Below are 20,208 nucleotides of genomic sequence, written 5' to 3'. Positions count from 1 at the left end.
CCAACCAGTGCCCATGACTGGGGCCAGTGCTAAGCCTTTGCCCAGGAACAAAGCAGATGACGGAGAGTTCATAGTCTAGCATAGGCAACCAACAAACACAGACATCCAGGTATTTCTATTGCAGATGTCATTTGAGTTTTCTATAGGCACTGACAAATGCCCACGAGTTTGTAATAAGAATACTTTGCCTTCAGCTTATGTCACAAATGGAAATGTCTGCTGCCTCAATGCATACGATTGAATCCTATATATATTTTGCTAATTGCCTTAGTAAATAAACTATGAATATCTTATAACTGAGATAGTGTTTAAAAATGAAGACTCCAGTATGGATGCTTACATTGATCAGTTCATCCATTCAAATAGTGAGTCAACAAATATTTAATGGGATTCTACTATGGGACACAAACTATACTGAGAATATAAGCAGGAATAAGAGATAGCCCCCACCCTTGAGCAGCTTACAGTGTAGAAAAAAACAGGAATTTAATGTGAGGTTTGCTATAATATGTATTTCTTGTAGCATATTATTACACCAAAGGAAGATTGATTGACTGTCTATGTGAGTTGGGGAAGACTTCACAAAACAAAGTATTTAATTTAGATCCTTAGGGACGAATATGTGTTTTATAGGTGAAGAAAGAGGTGTAGGTTATAATAAACACACCATATGTAGGAAAACTCAGTTTTATTACTTACTAGTACATATCATCTGTTACTAGGAAATCATCCCCACTATCATCTAAAAGCAAATGGACCAATGCTTTAAATTGAAAAGTTATAAATGTGCTCAACGTATGATCACTTCACTGGAATTTACCAAACTGGTTCTTTCTATGGTTTTTATACAGTACATGGAAGGCTTTGACCCATAATGACTCAATAAGATGAATGCTTCTCTCACTCCCATTTCCATGTACTGTTTCCTTTAGTCAGCTGTTTTTGGAGTCTCTTTAAACTGAACTGACTTTCATCTTTGGACTGTACATGTGGCAATGCACATGATCATCAAATCTCTTTGATGTTAAACAGATGTTGAGTTTAATTTTGTGGTACTCTGATAAAAAGGATTAAAAGAAGGCTCACAAAAGCAATCACCCTACCCCCCAAAAAACTGAATTTTAACAATAATCAGTGAGCCAAAAGATGTGGTTAAGTTTATCCTAGTAAGAAACAAAAATATTACAAAATGAACACTCAGTTTTTGATCCAAAACATTTTTACTGACCTATTAAAACTCAAGGCATTATTCAGGGTTAGTCAACCGGCATAGAAAAGTTTTAACATTTTTCTGTAATTTCAAAAGCACTTACTAAGTTTGGGTAATGAAAAGGTTTTGGAAATAGTGGTGATAGTTGCAAAACGCTGAATTAATTAATGCCACTGAATTATATACTTTAGTTAAAATTGTAAATTTTATGCAATATATATTTCACTACAATAAAAATACCCTATTGAAATATTTTATTTAAAAAGCACTTATTAGAATTTTTTATAGAACAGATATTGACATCTGAAGTTTTTATTCTGACCATTTTCCTTGGAGAGTATTGTAAGAGATCAAAGATTGTAGATATATTGCCTTTTATCCAGGCAAAACTATATATGAAGTACTATAAGAAAACTTTATCTATCTTAAAGAATTCTAGAGAAGAGCCCACAATATTTTCATAAATTTGTTACATTAATGAGCTAACAGAATTATAATAGCTATCAATTTGATAGCAAACATGCTATCAAAACTACTACTTTTCTACAGATGTTCTAAAATGATCTCAATTCTTATAGTTTTTGTTTGACGAGAATTTGTGCACAGTTGAATTGTTCTGACACTAACTAAATTGTATGCAAGATTTGAATCAAGCTGATGAGAGATTTAGAAACTCCAGTGATTTATGGTATAGACAGTAATACTGAACTGAAATGCCGACTGATGTCAACATGAGGTTCACAAACATGATTTAGGGCCATAGAATCCAGTCAGGGAAAAAAAGGTGGAAAGAAATGGGCAAATATTCAGATGGTGGAGTATGTTAAGGAGTTCATTTTAAGAGTAGGCATTTTGAGGAGAAGATGTACGAGTTGAAATTGATTAAACGACTTCTAATACAACAGGAAAATAATTCCACCTAAAAATTCTAATCATCTCTAAGGGAACATTAGAGACATTTTAACCCAATATTACTTATGCGTACAGCACAATTAGCATTGTATGAGATGTGACTGCAAGGTAAGAAGAGCAATTCCATCTACCTCAACCTTATTTATAATAATACTTTGCACTTAAGGAAATTATAACTTCTCATGTTAATTAATGTATTTCTAAAAATGTATTTTGGGGCTGGAAAGCAACCAAAACTTCCATTAACAAGGTTATGTTTTTCCTATTAAGAAGGTTTCATTTTTAAGCTCCACAAGGACTTTCTCCCCATTAAAACTTGCTATACACTGAACTATAACTGGAAAATGGTGAAACTCAACATTTAATAGTAATGAACAAAAAATACTTAATCTGATCTTGTCTCTCTAGGACTATTCAGAGCAATAAAACATGTAAGGGGAAAAAAGAGATCCTATGAGTACATTCAGACCTGGAAATGATCACGAATTAACAGTCATTTAAAAAGAGAATATTAACAGAAGGAAAGAATTCTATACTGCAATTCAGATGACCTGGATTTGAGAACCACACTTTGACTTCAAGCTGTGTTATTTTAGAACACCCAACTCTCTGCCAACTTCACAGGGTTGTTGGGGCAACCAACATATGAGAAAGCACTTGGTAAATGGAAAAGCATTGACAAATGTAGGTTAATAAAAATCTACTGTTACCATTAAAATTTAGTCTGCAGTATTAGACATTAGTCCACTCATGCTCTCATTCTCTTTGATGACAATGTTCTATCTTCCTTCTCTACCTTCAAATTTCTATCATTTTCTACCCAAGCATCAATCTTTGTTGGTGACCTATTTTCTGACTGCACTAAAAAATCTGAAGAAATCAGAAAAGAACTTCCACATGGTCTCACCACCACCTCTATCTACCTGTGAGAATCTTGCCCAAACACTCTGCCTACCTCCTGTTACAGAGGATGAACTATATTCCTAAAACAGGGCCACCTCGTCAACAGACCGCATCTCTTCCTCCCTACTCAGCAACCCAATAGCAATTCTCCCCTCCATATCATTAACTTTTTGTTCTCTACTAGATCAGTACCAGCAGTAAACCTTCACACTGTTGTTTTGCCCCTCTAAAAGCAAAAACCAAACCAAACAACAAAACAGAATCCTCCTGACTGAAGTTCCCCTATAAGGTACCAGACTATTCTTCTCTTCCTTTTGCAGCAAAACTCTTCAAGAGACTTTACACTTGTCTCCAGTTCCTCTTCTTCCATTTTGTTTTCAACTCCCTCCAAAAAGCATCTGCCCCACCACACCACCCAAACAATTCTCCTCAAAACCACCAATGACGTCCAGGGTGCTGAATATACTGCTCAGTTCTCAATTGTCATCTTATTTACAGCATTTGACACAGCAGATCACATCTTCTTCATATCCTCTTCTTCAGCTGGCTTCTGGGACTCTTTTCTGGGCTGGCTTTCCTTCTTTTTTAATGGTTGTTTTTTCACACCTTCCTGTGCTATGTCCTTGTGTCCCAGACTCAAAATTGAGTATCCCAAAGGTCAGTCCTTAAACCCTTCCTTCAATACCTTCTTTCTCACTCATACCTTGGTGTGCTCATCCAGGCTGATGGTTTTAAATACCATCCGTATGCTCATGTCTCTCAACTACATATTTTTATCCCAGATGTCTTCATTGAGTTGCATACTTCTGTATCCAACTGTCTACCCAACATTTCCTCCTGGAGGTCTCATGCTCTTAGAAAACTTACAATGTCCAAAACAGAATAACTGGTCAGTCTCCAAACATCTGCTATGGTCACAGGGTGCCCTGCCTGAGTTAATGGCCACTCCCATATTTCTAGCTGTTCAGGCCAAAATGCTTGGACTATCCTTGACTCTACACTTTGTCCCATACCCACAACTTACCATATGCAAATCTTTCAAATGGATCACCCCTTTACCACCTCCATCAATTCTTGTCTGGAATATTGCAATAGCCTCCCACCTGGGCTCCCTGCTTCACCTCTATAGCCTCTTCTTAGCATGTCATGTAGAGTGATTCTTTTAAAAGATAAGTTATGTTATATCTTCGCTCTGCTTAGAAACCCCCTGTGGCTTTCTTCCTCACTCAACAAAATCCAGAAGTATAACAAAGGCCTTCAAGAAACTATATAATCAAGAGCCGCCCCCTCTCCCCCTTTCTGACCTTATCCCCTATTCAGGATCATTCCACTGCTCACTATTTCTCACACTTGCCAACAAGCTTCTGCCTCAGGGACTCTGCATGTGCTCTTTCCTCTGTCAGGAAGATTCCCCAGAGACCTGTGGCATTTGCCTCCTTACCTCCATCGAGTTTTTCTTCAAGGTCACCTTCTCAGGGAAGCCTTCTTTATTGAAAACAGGGTACCCTGCCTGAGTTAAATCCTTCCCATTCCTCTGCTCTGTTTCGAGGGCATTCTCTACACTACTTCCTTCTCACCTTCTGATATCTACTGTTGTTTACTGATTTATCTTGCTCACTGTCTGTCTCACCCATGCTGCAGATTGAAGCTTCTCAAGGGTAGGGATTTGGTTTGTTTACTGCTGTAAACCATCACTTAGGAAGATGCCTGGCACTTAGTAGGTGATGCTTGATAAACATTTGTTGAATTAATGAACTAAATGATGGAATTACAGCTATTAGCTGTGAGTGATTTCAGATGTCTAGTCCTTGCCTTATTCTGTGGTTCTGAAGGAGCATGGCTGACATGAGACACAGCTGAGCTCGGGGCTCTTTACAGCCCACAGCCTTTCCTGACACAAAGACAGAACTGAAGTACCCACCCAAGATAAGTTCAGGCATGATCATGAGAATAAATTCTTCCACTGCTGATTTTCATTGAATCTAATATGAACTAATCCAGAATTTTTTCCAAACATCAATTGTAAAATGAAGGTTCTCTTCTACTTCAGGCATTGGGCATCCTTTGGTAAACTTTTAAAAAATTTTTTCTCAAAATTTAAGTGTTAAACATTTAAGGTAAGTGGTTTGTAAACCTCAGGCTTCCAAAGGTTTAGCAGTTGTGTCCATAAAGACCTGAGGCAGGTGTTGATGCACAGGTCCTAGTGGTCTCTGAGCCATCTCTGCTTCAATTACCTTCCTCGTGGGCTCCAGTCTTCCAGTTCTCCTGACTCCCAATTTAAAGCTGCTCATCTGTTACCAAAACCAGCTGCAGCATAAATGCTGTTTTTTTCCAGCCTCTAGTTGAGGGGACTCCCATACCACAGATGCACAGCCCTCCTGCCTGCTTGAACCAACACAAACTTTGGTTTATGTAGTGCTGAAGAATTATTTAGAGGGCAGGTTTTAGTCAATTCGGTGAATTCATAACTTCTTCAAATAGCCTGAGATGATCAGAAAAAAACGTTTGCTAATTCTTGGCATCCTCAAATATAATATCTCTCTGTCAAATGTCAGTTACTATGACATTTGACAACCAGTACTTCTTGTGATCTATATTCTGGTCGAGGACCTTAGCTAAACACTGTATAGAAACAAGGATATAGGTAAAAGTTTCCAGGATGGGGCAGTAAGGAGTACATTGCAAGATCATGCCCCGGAAGTGGAGGAGAAGAGTACTTGAGAGATACTGACACCGTGCGTTTCATGAAAGAAGTTTTCATGTGTCAATTGGAGGGTGAGCTGCAGGGCTATGTCATAGGAGGGGAAGACACAAGGTGCCTGGCTCATTAAATACAGGGCAAATTGCTGAATGCAAGACTCCCCTTTCAACTTCTGCAAATTCTCATTTTAAAAATCTGTACAAACAAAAATAATCACTCATAAAAAACATGAACCACATCGCACCTTACAGATAAGAGACATCCGAAAATGTTTGCTAATACATTAATGAGTATTAGAGTAAGTTAAAATATTGCTGTTAAACTGACTACTTAAAAACAGGAGAATTAACATGAAACGATGGGACAAGTCCTCTTAAAAGTTTAATCGGGCTGAACACAATGTCTCATGCCTGTAATCCTAGCACTTTGGGAGGCCAGGGCAGCTGGACAGCTTGAACCAAGGAGTTTGAGACCAGCCTGGGCAACATGGCAAAACCCTGTCTCCATAAAAAATACAAAAATTAGCTGGGCGTGGTGGCAGGTGCCTGTAATCCGAGCTACTCAGGAGGCTGAAGTGGGAGGATCACCTAAGCCAGGGAAGGTTGAGGCTGCAAGGAGCTGTGATCATGCTACTACATTCCAGCCTGGGTGACAGAGTGAAACTCTGTCTCAAAATATATGTATTATTAATCGTAGATACTCCCTTGATTCTTACTATGAGTTACACATAACTAGGAAAGTCTTTCCAAGAATAGGTAAAATGGCATCTCCAGCTTTAGAAGGCACACAGAAAAAGGAAGAGACAATATATAGATAGGAACTATGTCTCATTACTGGATCCCCAGGGCCTGACTCATGCCCGGCACATTGGAGATGGTATATTTGTGATGAATACACATGAGGCCTGCAGGAGGCTCCAGGGCAAGAGTAATGATAAAGCCAGCAAACACAGATACAGACACTGGAAGGATCAGAGGTGTCCTAACAGTTTCCCTTGTTTTTTTTGGAGGGAGGGGTCTGGGGGTGGGGATGAAGTCTCACTCTGTCACCCAGGCTGGAGTGCAGTGGCATGATCTCGGCTCACTGCAACCTCCACCTCCCAGATTCAAGCAATTCTTCTGCCTCAGTCTCCCGAGTAGTTGGAATTACAGGCATGTGCCACCACACCCAGCTAACTTTTGTATTTGTAGTAGAGACAGGGTTTCACCATGTTGCCCAGGCTGGTCTTGAACTCCTGACCTCAGGTGATTCACCCACCTTGGCCTCCCAAGTGCTGGGATTACAGGTATGAGCCACCACGCCCGGCCACTTTGCTTTTTTATGCTCACGTTATTACCGGGCCTGTGAGAGCCACTGTTCCTTCAAGGTTAGAGCCTACATCCGGGAGAAGTACTCTTGCCTCTCGCAGCATCTCCTTAAGTCTGATAAAGCAGTTCTTGTACACAGTGCCCACTTCAACCTGGGACTTGCTCAGCAACTGTCTTTTTTTTTTTTTTTTCCAGTGATTAAACCAAGCAGATTCCTGCATAGTCTCCTTGCAACAAAACCTGCCAGCAGACCTGAGAGACATCACTTAGCATGTTTCCAAGAAAAAAAAAAAAGAGTCATCTACTTCACCACAAAAAACCACTTGCCTATTCAAAGTCGTTTGTTGTTAGACAAAGTTCTAAACCAGGGGTCATCAATTTTCTTAGCAGCAACAGTCCAGACCCTGGTTAAGACGGCTGAGTCCTATAGTGAGATGGCTCATATATGTATAACCATATACAGCAGAAGTCTGTTTTTATGCTATCTCTTGGTCCCAGTGACAAAGGAGATGCAAAGGTTTGGTGACTGCACTGTCAACAGTTTACATGAAACCAAGAGAAAAAAACATGTGAACTTTGGATTGCTCCATATTTAATTAAATGAATTTAGTCAGTACTACACCTACAAAATGCCAGATTCCAAATTAGGGAACAGTAGCAATGGTTACATGTGAGCTTTGCCATCAGTTCTGAGGATTTCAAATCTTTCTACACTTTATAAGCTTTATGTGCGTACCTGGATTAAGGTGCTTATCCCAAATGAGAAATTGCATATAAAGACAGTGAAACAGTGGGTAAGACACGATGAGTACCCAGTAATATATTTTTTATTAGATCTTCTACACATGTATGGCATCTAATGATAATGAATTTTATATTAAATTGCAACATTATTAATTGCATTTAATTCTCACAACAACCCTATGAAGTAGTTATTATTAGCAGCATTTTACAGATGGGAGATCAGGTTTATCTGACTTTGTTCTTTATCCCCTCCTATAGAACACCCAAGCAGTGGTTTTTCCAAACTAGGAGGGCCCCCCTACTGAGCAGAGTTCAGAAAGCAATGGAAAAAAAAAATGTTCTGGGTCAGAATGGGGTGGGTGAGGGACTTCTAACTCCATTTATTTTAATAGTATTCAGATGAAATGCAGGGCACACAAATAGATATGCACAGTGCAAGTTAACCACCAGAAAGCTCTTCAATCTTGCCAAGTTAGACAGAGCTGTTTCTTTTGTACCAGTTTTAGACCGCAAATCTGGAGAATTTATCTGTGGGGCTGTTTTCCCAAGGCCTCCAAAACAGACCCAGGGCAAACCACACATCCCGGGCTGACACTGTTCAACTTCAGCTTCTGTTGTTTCAGCTCTGAGGCGGTTTCCATGCCAGCACACAGCCCTTTTGTGTTTTTGCAGCTTCATCCCAGGCCACATTTGTTTAGGTGCGTTCACTATCTCCAGTTCAGCAGCCTCCTCTCAGGCTAAAATAACACTTGGCATATGCACTAAGAAAACGCTGCTATTGTAATTTTGCAGTGGTAGCATTTTTTGAACCAGACTTGCAATTCTGTATGCTTTGCATATTGATGGCATTGTTCTCACTAGTCACATCCTGTCTAACTCTCTCAATATCCCAGTCCTCGGCTTCCCATCATCCCAGACGTGCTCTTGTTGGAATTCCCCCTTCCACCTGTCAAACCCAGTTCCTTCCCTCCCTGCAATCACAGCAATAATAAAAATAACAACAAACAGCAATACTAACAACGCTGTCTCTTTATAGCACTTGGGAATTTCAAATGTCATGGTAACAGGTACAGCAAATGGGCGCACAAAAAAGCATAGTAGAAGAAACAGAGAAACAAGAATATACAAAGAGAAAATGTTGGGAGAACCCCAAACATTTTTCTGATTCTCTTTAGGAAAGGTATTTTCTCAATCTATTTTCAGACCATTGGGATTTCAGGGTCAAAGAACACATAAGAACTTGCCGAGCTTTATTTTCATCATGCCAAGATAGAGGGCAGGACCATATCTGTGCCCATTCAATAAACAGTAGGCATCATTATCATCATCATCATTCCTTCAGAGGAAAAGAAACCTCTCACTCAAGTATTCCCCACTCACACCCCATCTACCTCCCACAGTCCATGACTTCATCTCACCAAGACCCTTTACAATTAGTTTGATACCAACTGTATATCAAAAATCACAGGGCCACCCATGGGCACTTACTTATTGGGTTCATTTATGCTGATGAAAAATACTCAAGAAATCAAGGTACATCCTGGTTTGTCTACCTTCAAAATAAACCTACTCATACCTTCACCTCAATCTAAGAAAAATGTAAGAAGGCACTGTGATTCTAAACCAAAACAAACCCTGAGGTCTGTGAAACAGTTCTTCTGATGAATCATGGACAACTCCCAAGTCTCTCTAGATCCTTGAAGACTGAAGATCACCTGGACCAAACTGAACATCCCATCTCCTCTGGCACCCTGACTTCCTGCCAGAATGAAACAAGCTCCACAAATAGTGGGAGTGAAGTTGTTTCCTTCATTGTTTTCTTTCCTGGTCATCCCAGCACATTTCCTTGCATGCGAAACGAAACGAAACGAAACGAAACAAAATGACTTTTTCCTCATAATTGTATTATAATATCATAGTGCATAAATATGACTATGCTGTAAAATCAAACTTCATCCTGAAAATATTAACCATCTATAGTAAAAGCTTAACATGTGCTACCTTCCTATGAGGCAGGATGTTAACGCTCCCTGTTGACAACAGCATAGAGAAACCTAGAGATTATAGATTGAACCTCTTGATTCTCAGCAGAACCTCCTAAGTACAGGAATAAGAAGAAAATTAATACAGATCACTTCTCGTAAGAGCATGAGACTCAGCAAACAAAAGAAGGGAGATTGTCAGGGACAGACTTCCCTTCAGTGTAACATTATTCAACATAATATCACTCGGGCACCCACTACTTGTTGGGCTCTACCTAGATAATACTCAAATTGCTGCCTTCATTCCCAGTATCATGGAGCACCAGGATCCAGGGCTAGATGTTACTGTGTCCCGGGAAGTAGGAAAGTCACACATCTACTCTACATTTCAACCTTGACTAAATACTGAGTCGATATCAAATACAAACCTATAAGATGCATCGTATGCACAAAACACTTCCTACACTCAAGACCTGAATAGAATTGAGACTTTTCCCCTTTGTTTTTCTTTTTTCTCAGTCTATGTATTTTAGTCAACAAAACCATATGCTTGACTTCTGAAATAAAGTGATGTGAGACCTCCCTGCCCTGGTTTCTTTCCATTATTGGGATTTCCACGATAGGTTTCTTATTTTTTTATTTTATTTTATTTATTTATTTATTTATTTATTTATTTATTTATTTTTGAGCTGGAGTCTCGCTCTGTCACCCAGGCTGGAGTGCAGTGGTGTGATCTCAGCTCACTGCAAACTCCATCTCCCCGGTTCACACCATTCTCCTACCTCAGCTTCCTGAGTAGCTGGGACAACAGGCACCCGCCACCACACCCGGCTAATTTTTGGGGGTTTTTTTTTAATAGGGACGGGGTTTCACCATGTTAGCCAGGATGGTCTCGATCTCCTGACCTCGTGATCCACCCACCTTAGCCTCCCAAAGAGCTGGAATTACAGGCGTGAGCCACTGCGCATGGCCCATGATTGGTTTAAGAAAAGATGATAGCCATTTAGCCTCCAGGGATACTTAGCCTCAGGATCAGCTAGAGAAGTTCTAAATGTCCCAAGAAGTTCCCTCAATACCTTGCCCTTTAAAGCAATATGAATCAAGTATTGTCCAGTTCATTCCCGCATGGGGGCAGGAATGGACCATAAAATGACCTCTTTAAAAATCCAACTGAGTAAATACAAAGCCTCAAAAATAGTTTCCCACAACAATTTTCTATCTTCAATTTATTTCACTAAAACAGCTAAGGAAACTGGATTCCAATTAATCCCTTTACATTACACAATAGAATTAAGCTTATATAATTAAATGTTACATGCAGGATTGATATTCTGAATACACGACTAAAGCAACAAATAACCTGCAAGAAGAAAAGTACAGCTTTGCTTCACTGCAGTGTGGCTTCTACCAGCACACCTCCATATAAGCCATTCTTGCAGAGATGACGGATGGCCTCCATGCTATGAAATCCCACTGAGGATTTCAGTCCTCCACTTACTCGACTACACAACAGCACTCACCACAGCTGACCACTTCTTGTAACATTCTTCCCTTGGATGCCAGGACAGCCCAGTCTCCTTGCTGTCCTTGTACTCCCCTTTCACTCCTCTTCAGCCTCCTATTCTGACTCCTCCCCTACCTGACCTCCAAATGTGGCAATTTCTCAGGACACAGTCCTGGAACCCCTTTCCTTCCTATTCTATGCTCTCTCTCAGAATGATTTCATGCATTCCCATTGCTTTAAATACCATGCCAGCAACTCCCAAATTTATAACTTCAGCTCAGACCGATTTTCTGACTCCAGACTCATCTACTTAATTACCTACTTGTCATCTTCAAGGGTGGCTCACTGGCATTAGAAACTAAACATGTCTGCAGCTGAATTCTTTATCTCCAGGCAATGGCCCTTCCCTCCACACAACTGCTCGTGTATGACTCCTGGGAGTCACGTTCAACACCTTCTCTTGAACCTCACAAAGCCCCTTGCCTGCACTCTAATCAAGGGCCCGCTCTCTCTTACTGACCGCAGCATCAGCCTCCCAGTCATGGCCACTGCTCTCACTCAGTCTCCTCCAACCCCTTCTCTAGCAACAACCAGAGAGAGCTCCTCAAAGCATAAATCCGATCCTGTAACTCCCTATGGGGTCTTAAAACCCCACAAAGATTTACACTAAGGACCTATAATGAAGCCTGCAATCTTAGGGAATGATGGGATCAACCCCTAGATGAAAATTTTTGTGTTCTTTTTCACTGCTATAAATAAAGCTCTATGAATTTTTATGTTTGTATGCCCCTACCTCACACCTGAACCAAGTTATAAACACTTCCAGCATTCTAGAAAACTTATGCCCTGTCCTGTCCCCACCCTCTTCAGAGGAAACTACTACTCTAGCTTTTATTACAACGGATTAGTATTGTCTTTTCTTGACCATTATATACATTGACTCATAGAGGTCAATAATTTTTTTTTTTTTTTTTTTTTTTTTGAGACAGAGTCTTGCTCTGTCACCCAGGCTGGAGTGCAGTGGCGTCATCTCAGCTCACTGCAAGCTCCGCCTCCTGGGTTCATGCCATTCTCCTGCCTCAGCCTCCCAAGTAGCTGGGACTACAGGTGCCTGCCACCACACCCGTCTAATTTTTTGTATTTTTAGTAGAGACGGGGTTTCACCGTGTTAGTCAGGATGGTCTCGATCTCCTGACCTCGTGATCCACCCACCTCGGCCTCTCAAAGTGCTGGGATTACAGACGTGAGCCACGGTGCCCGGCCAGATCAATAATTTTTTAAACTAAATCAAATTTTTCGAATGCTCTGCAAGTTTATTAGACCAGCTTTAAGACAGAGATATCCTGGAGTCATCTAATGTCAAATGTCTCAATTCTCAAAACAGTTTGCTAATTAAAAAGTGAGAATTAAATGCACCCAACACTCCAGATGAAGGTGTCCTTGTGAATTGTCCCTCAGTGTTTAAGACAACAGTATTTAAGAGGACCTACTGCCTCTACTCACGGGTTTTGAACCAATCTGGATATTCTGCTAGGGAAAGTTAGTCAAAGAGATCACTCTTTAAATTCAAACAGAGACTTCAAAGTGACAAAAATACAATAGCATGAGCAAAGTATATGGCTATAGTCTTAGGAGAGGAAGGGGACTTTATCAGGCGTAAGGTCTCACTGATAGAGTTGTATTGCAAGTATTAGGAATCAATGAGGATGGGCTGTGGTGGGGCAGCTTGAAGTCTGATAAAGCCTCACCTGCACCCACTGAACATTCTATTCACCCAGGAAGAAGGCTAACAAACCTCTATTTCAAGGCACAGTCCTGTAGTCCTTCTGTCCAGAATAAGGGCCTATTCAAATAAATACCCCAGGGAAGCAAATCCCTGGAACGCCTCAGCTCTCCTACGAGTTATTCTGCTACCTGAAGCCCAAAGAGCCATCTCCCCTGGGTTTGGAATTTCTGAAGCCCCTGTGGATGGGCAGACAGAAGGGCTTAAGGACTTGTTTTTGCTCCCTTGATGGTCCAATAGCCCCCCTCCTCAGATCAAGCAGAGAATCTCTAGGCCTAAAATCAGGATTACATAGCAGTACTATGGCCACTCCAGCAGAGTCTGGCAGATTTGACAAAGCTACTCTCACAGCTCATCCCTGGTACTAGAAAGTCTGCCCTCTGCATCTTCTGGTAACACAAACACTAGTTAAGCGCATCAGCAGACCCGTGCCTCCTGACTCCTGCTAAGTGCCAGGCACGGGTTCTGACGACACGATTTCAGGCGCATGTGCGGCACTCAAAAAATGCTGGTGACTATCACCATGAAAGAATTCCCACAAATCATGGTTTCTGCTTCCTAAATACAAAAAATAAAAGTAAAAATAAAATAAAAAACCATGCTTGCTTCTTCCATTTGAAATATAAATTAACTTGAGTAAAATCACCATCATCCCATCCTCTTTTTGATAAACTAAACCAGAAGATTTCTTAGAGGAAAAAATATTGCTTTAGAATATTTCATGTTATATAACTCCACTTTCTCTTTTTTACTAAACCTAAGTTTCTCTTGAATCCTATGCAAGTAATTCTCACTTAGCCCGGCTAAAGATGCATGGAAGAAAACCTCCAGGTCTTCTGGTAAATGGAGTGGTGGGTGGGAAGATGAGTCCAGTTAGGGCCAGACATCCTTAGATACGTGCTTTGCCAGTCAGTGACAGTTGACAGACTTGGGAGCAAGGCCATCTTGCACAGGATCCCAGCCCTATACTGTTCATGCAACCAAGAGTCGGCCTCAATTACCTGAGACTGAGAGGTCAAGGCTGCAGTGAGCCATGGCCTCGCCCCCTGCTCTCCAGCCTGGGCAACAGAGTGGGATCCTGTCACTTATAAAAAGAAGTCAGCCTCCGTGAGGAGAGGCAAGTCATGGCGAGAAGACAGGAGAAAGACAAACTCGAAGTTTTCTAATTTGTGTACAGTTGTCATTAGCTACATTCATTATTTTTTAACAGACAGGGTCTTACTCTGTTGTCTAGGCCGGAGAACAGTGGAGCAATCATAGCTCACTTATGTAACTTCGAATTCCTAGGCTCAAGCAACTCTCCTGCTTCAGCCTCCTGAGTAGCTGGGACTACAGGTGCACACCACCATGCCCAGCTAACTTTTTAAATTTTTTGTAGGGATAGGGTCTCACTGTTGCCCAGGCTGGAGTGATACATTCATATTTTTATGTTCGCTTCTCTTCGGATATTCCTGAACTTACTTAGGAATTGTCCAAGTCTGTTTGTTCTGCTGTAACAATATACCACAGACTGGGTGATATATTTATAAGCAACAGAAGTGTACTACTCACAGCTCTTGACGGTGGAAATTCCAAGACCAGAGCACCAGCAGATTCTGTGTCTGGTGAGAGCTGTTCTCTGCTTCCAAGATAGTGCCTTATTGCTGCACCCTCACAAGGTAAAAGAGATGGGAGGGGAACAGGGATGAACAGCACCCTCACGCCTCTTATATAAGGTCATTAATCCCACTCATGAGGGCTCCACCCTCATGACTAAATCACCTCCTAAAGGCTCCACCTCTTAATACTATCACACTGGAAATTAAGTTTCAATATATGGATTCTGGGAGGACACAGACCACAGCAGCAACACAGGAGCATTTACTTCAGACAGGGACACTGGGCCCAACTGGGGGCTCCTATAAAGAGTCCTGGCCTGGCCTAAGCTCTCTGTGTCAATCCCCCGGCATAGGAATACCAGATTCTTTAGTTGTCAAAGATCTTTAAATTGCAGCATTGATTCAATACATTTAAGGAGCAAGAGAAGAACTTAGGGTTTCGTCAAGAGTAAATAATTCCTGTCACCAGAATCTGGACTTAATTTCTTAGCAGCCCACCCTCCAAATTATCTACATCTGCACCCCACTTTCCTGCCTGCCTTGGTGAGAACCGTGGCCTGTTCCTGTCTGCTGCTAATCCCTCCACCTGTGTTCCCTCTTGCTTCCTCGGGAATCTCATCCATCCGTTATGGCCTCCTTCATCTGTATTGTCTACCCTCCCAATTTAATGCCTGTTCCTCCTCTTCCCCCACAGAGAAGCATACTTTTGCCTTACCAACATGAAAACCAACAATTGCCCACTTATTTTCACAAACTTAGCTACTCAGTCGTGGACTCACAGTCCTCTTCTTCCTGAATTCAATCCTTCTGTTGGGTCAGCGGCATCTAGCACAGTGGACCACTTTCTCCCTCCTCTTTGAATCTCTCCCTTTGTCTGGCTTTCTTGACCCCTCTTCCTGCCACTGTCTTCCTACCATTTTGGCTGCCCATGGTAGATACGATTCTAACTACATCCTTCTTTCTCTAAGGGCTGACTACAGCCAGGGTGGGCCCTCATTAGCTACATTTGTACTGCATGACACCATGGGCACCTTTCCAAGATGAAATACTAGACTAACTCTCCCAGAAAACTGGAGTTGAGGTCGAAAGGCAGTCAGTTGGATGGGTGACCTCATTATTCGGGGGAGGGGGGCTTCAACTCAGGAGCTTTGGGTTTGTCACTCACACAAAGCAGTGGAGGAAGATGGTGTTTAGACAGAAAAAGGAAAGAGCTTTGTTGCAATATGAGGACCTTAGTGTGACAGAGTGCCTGCTGTGCTCCTGGAGACTTTTTGGGTCCTAGTTCCAGACCCTTTAGTGCCTGATATCCTAAATTCTAAAAGGTGTGTTTTTGCTTGAGCTAGCTTGTGTTGGCTCCTGTGGCCTGTAACCCTGGGAACCTCAATTATCATACCACTCATTTCTCCTCCTCTCCTACAGTGTCCTCTTCCCCCTAACTGCAGATGTCACAGACACTCACCCTTCACTCTTTTTCTCCTCTGGGTCTGCATACTCTCCCCTGGTGGTCTCCTCCATATTCACCTGAGCTCCAGATCTGGACACCCTGAAACACTGCTCATCTCTGCTCAGATTCCTACAAACTCCTATAATGCATAATTCCAAAACTGAACTCAAACGTATCACTTTCCAATATTTTGTAGACGGGCGAGTCACCCCACTGTCTACCCAGTCACTGAAGTCAGAAATCTAAGTCAAGCTTCCCTTCTTCCTGTTTCTCCCTTCATAACCAGTGCCATCACGCTGTCTTGAGGATTCTGCATCCTTAGGATCTCAAATTCACTGTCTCCTCTCCCTCTGACTTCATTGTATTTTAGACCCCTCTCCCTTCGCCTACATACTATTTGGTCTTCTTGTCTCCTAACATCCCTCCAATACTTCTCTACTTCTAAAGCATAATCTGATTGAATTATCCCCTGATTCTTCTAAGGTAAAGTCCAAAATCATTGGAACAACATCCAAGAACTCTGATGATCATTTTATTCCTACCTACCTTACCAGTCTCATCTTTTTATTTTTTATTTGTAGAGATAGGGTCTCACTCTGTCACCCAGGCTGGAGTGTAGTGGTGCAATCATAGATCACTGAAGCCTCTGACTCCTGGGCTCATGTGATCCTCCTGCCTCAGCCTCCTGAATAGCTGGGATTTCAGGCATCACCACACCCAGCTCTAGCCTCAATTTTTACCACTTCCCAAGAAGGCCCCTAAACTCCATCCACACTGAACAACTTGCAGTTTTGTGAGGTCCCAAATGCTCTCCTGCTTCTAAGCCTTTATATCTAATACTCCAATGCCTCCCAGCAAAGCCTGCCTTCATTTCTTCAAAGGTTAAGTCCAACTAATTCAACTCTGTGTCACCTCTTCCATGAAGCCTTTCTTGAGTGATGTCTAATACTCACCCACCTGCAACTTAGGATTAGGTTTACAGCCTCTGTGCTCACACAGTAGCTTTCGCATAACTTTTTCTCAGGCTTTTTGATGATATTTGGTAATTGTCCGCTTCCATCTGTGTCTCTTCCTTAAGACTGTAAGTTCCTTAAAGGAAGAGATGGTGTCTTTCTTCTATTTATATTCACAGTACCTGCGATTCAAAAAAGGCTTTTTGGATATCTTGTCCTGGAGCACCCAGCCAGGAATTAATGAGATAAAAAGAAAACTGAAAATCTCCAGAACCAGAATATATTCCTTTCCCTCTAACACACCTTTGAAAATGAGAAGGAAAAGATAAGGATATGTTTTCTGCCATTGTTTTGCTGGCGCTCTGAGGCCTCTTCTTTCTCTTGCTTGATATTGCTCAAGGAGGTTGTTTTCTACGTGCATTTACAGAGTGGCTGGTCTTTAATGCCGCACACAGTCCTAGCCCAGGGCTCCACAATCCAGTTCAGCACAGAGTGCTAGCTACCACCTCACAAAGGTTTTGTAAATATTTTAACTCTGAAAAAAAGGTCTCTTCCCTCAAAGAATCTAAGATCCTGAAGGCTTGTTGGGATGGAGTCACGTATCTCCTTGGCCTAGGATCCTAAGGTGCCCCTCGATCTGGTGTTAATGCGCTTGTGTGATCTCCTGCCCTTTAGTGTGGGCTGGTCTAACGACTCTCTAACCAACATAATATGGCAAAGATGGTGGATGTCTTTCCAGCAGACTGTATCTCTTGCTGGCTTTGAGGAGGCAAGTTCCAATGTCGAGAAGGCCCACATAACCAGGAACTGAAGGTGGCCCCCAAAGCAGTTAGGAACTGAGGCCCTCAGCCCAAAAGCCCTCAACAAACTGGATTATGCAACAACCATGGGAGCACGGAAGTGGATCTTTCCCGGTTGAGCCTTCAGATAAGATCCCTGTCCTGGCTAACAACTGATTGCAGCCTTGTAAGAGACCCTGAAGCACAGGACCCGCCTAAGCCATACAACATTTGATATAATAAATATTTGTTGTTTTACTTCTGGTAGTTTGTTATGCAACAACAAATAATTCATACAATCTCCTTTATCCTGATTGATAGTCTAGCACTTGAAAAAAAGAAAAAAAAAACTTTGTTTTTCAGCAGGTTACATAGGAAACCATTATCATGTAAATGTTTCACTAAAAATGAAATATCCTCTAAAAGCAGGCTTGTAATCATTTTAGTATTCTACAAGCTAAGGCTAAAAGAATCACACAAGACAGTGTGTAAAATGAAGTTCGTGGAAAGGAAACAAAGCTAAAACTTGTAAAGGGGCCCTGGAGAAAATCTGTAGGCTCATTGGTTTATTTAACTTTTAAATCTTATTAAATTTGCAAGATGCGTGTTAGCATTCATGGTTCATTTACTTTTATTCTGACTTCTATAAATAGGTACTCTATGAGCCCTGATAAATGACTTAAAATCTTGCTTGACTTCAATAAAAAAAAAAAATTAGCAAGTTAATCTTAAAAATTCTACACATAGAAATGAATGAAAACCTTCTTCAGGGCCAACCTCCACTCCCTGCAAGTGTACCTCCCCCAGTCCCCGGGCTCTTCTTGCCATCCTTTTTCTTTTTCTCTGGCTCTGTGTTTATAGTATCTGGCATTCTCCCAAATCACCTAGATCTAGCTCTCTTGCAAAAACAAACAGAAGCTACCTGGGGCTCTTTATTCTCACTCATTTACATTCTTTCCCTGCCAAGGGGTCAGGGATGTCAGAGTTGGTGGCAACCAGTCAAGCCCAGCATGGAATGGCCCTTATCTACCAATGCAGTGCTTTCCTGCCTGTGAACAGGCCAGCATTTATTTATCTAAAAGTATAAGTAAAAATGTAGGTAACTGCTACAAATCAGAGACTAATGAATCTAAAAGTTCAGCCCAGAGCTGTGACCACAAGTAGCCAAAAGCCTCATACAAAGCTCATATTTAATAAAAAAGGCAGGCAGTGGGTGAAAGGTGGAGATATAACCTATATGACCCATAAAATATATGGAAAACAAAAGCAAATGTGAAATTCCATGTGGTTTAATCATACAGAATGCATGTTTGAATAATTAGCCATCCACACTGAAGCACAGCTTCCCTGTAAGTCATTAGTTGATGTGAGCTGAGAGTAATGTCAGTGTCATGTGTTCCACTAGCTACACACATATGGTTATACCATCCATCAGTATGCTCAACAGCTCTCCTCTCTGCCCTGATAGCCTGGGTTAGTCATCTAAATTGGTGTGTCCATTAACAGCATTTCTGAACTCCCAAGAAGATTAAAATTGGTTGTTGAGGAACAAAGTATAAGACATCATAGTTTGTGGTCCTCCAAGGCTCAACTGTACCTGTCAAAATCTTATTCCTTAATATTTAACTTCTCTTCACTTCTCAGCCTTTTGGCTAAGATCAAGTATAGTATCTGTTCTTATCAGTTTAATATTTAATTTCTATCATTAGGAAGAATGTAATTTAAATTAAATTTTTCTCCTAGGGAAGGAGGAGCAATAATAAAAAAAAGTTGAGAAACACAGCTGTAAATATGTAGAATTCTAAATGAGCATACAGAGAAGAAAATGAGCATAAGAAATGCAGACACCAAAAAAAAAACCTTAATAACAATCCAATAACCAGATCCATTTGCGTATTTAAAAAGCAGCAGAACTAGAGAAGGCCAAAGACAGGTTCTGACACAGCATTGGAAACTCTGAACTTGAAGTCAGAAGACCTACATTGAGTCCTAACATGTGATTATAAGTTGCACAACCTTAGAGAAAAGCTACTTATTTGAGTTCCTTTTTGTTTTTCTGTAAAAATAGAATGAAGATGTCTTAATTCCAAGGTCCCTGCAATAGTGAAATGATAGTATTCGTGAAGTGCTTTGCCAACAAGATGATGTGGTTCAGTTGAAAGGTAACATCATCCAGCAGAATTATTTGAACACTGGAGAGCTTTGCATGGGCAAAAGATTATGTTAATAAGCCTAGAGGTGACATTACTGTGAATTAGTGGTTCAAGAGAGTTTTAGACTGATGAAGGGGCTGCTCATTAGGAATAGTATGTCCTGTATAGCAAAACACACCAATGACCTAAAGCAACTGATCTATTTTAAGGGGATAGTGAGAGAGATTCAGACCAC

General features: G+C 41.2%; 1 protein-coding gene and 1 pseudogene across 1 annotated transcript in view; one reads left to right on the top strand and one right to left on the bottom strand.

Annotated features, from left to right (window-relative positions):
• LYPD6 (LY6/PLAUR domain containing 6) overlaps positions 1 to 20,208 on the bottom strand; it is a 150,122-nt gene that overhangs the window by 89,601 nt on the left and 40,313 nt on the right. The window lies entirely within an intron of this gene.
• Positions 19,453 to 19,579, top strand: LOC112636856 (annotated as a pseudogene).

This window comes from Theropithecus gelada, chromosome 12 (assembly GCF_003255815.1).
Source record: "Theropithecus gelada isolate Dixy chromosome 12, Tgel_1.0, whole genome shotgun sequence".
Lineage (NCBI taxonomy): Eukaryota > Metazoa > Chordata > Mammalia > Primates > Cercopithecidae > Theropithecus > Theropithecus gelada.
The sequence above is the reverse complement of the archived record's forward strand: the minus strand, read 5'-3'. Positions and strand labels throughout refer to the sequence as shown.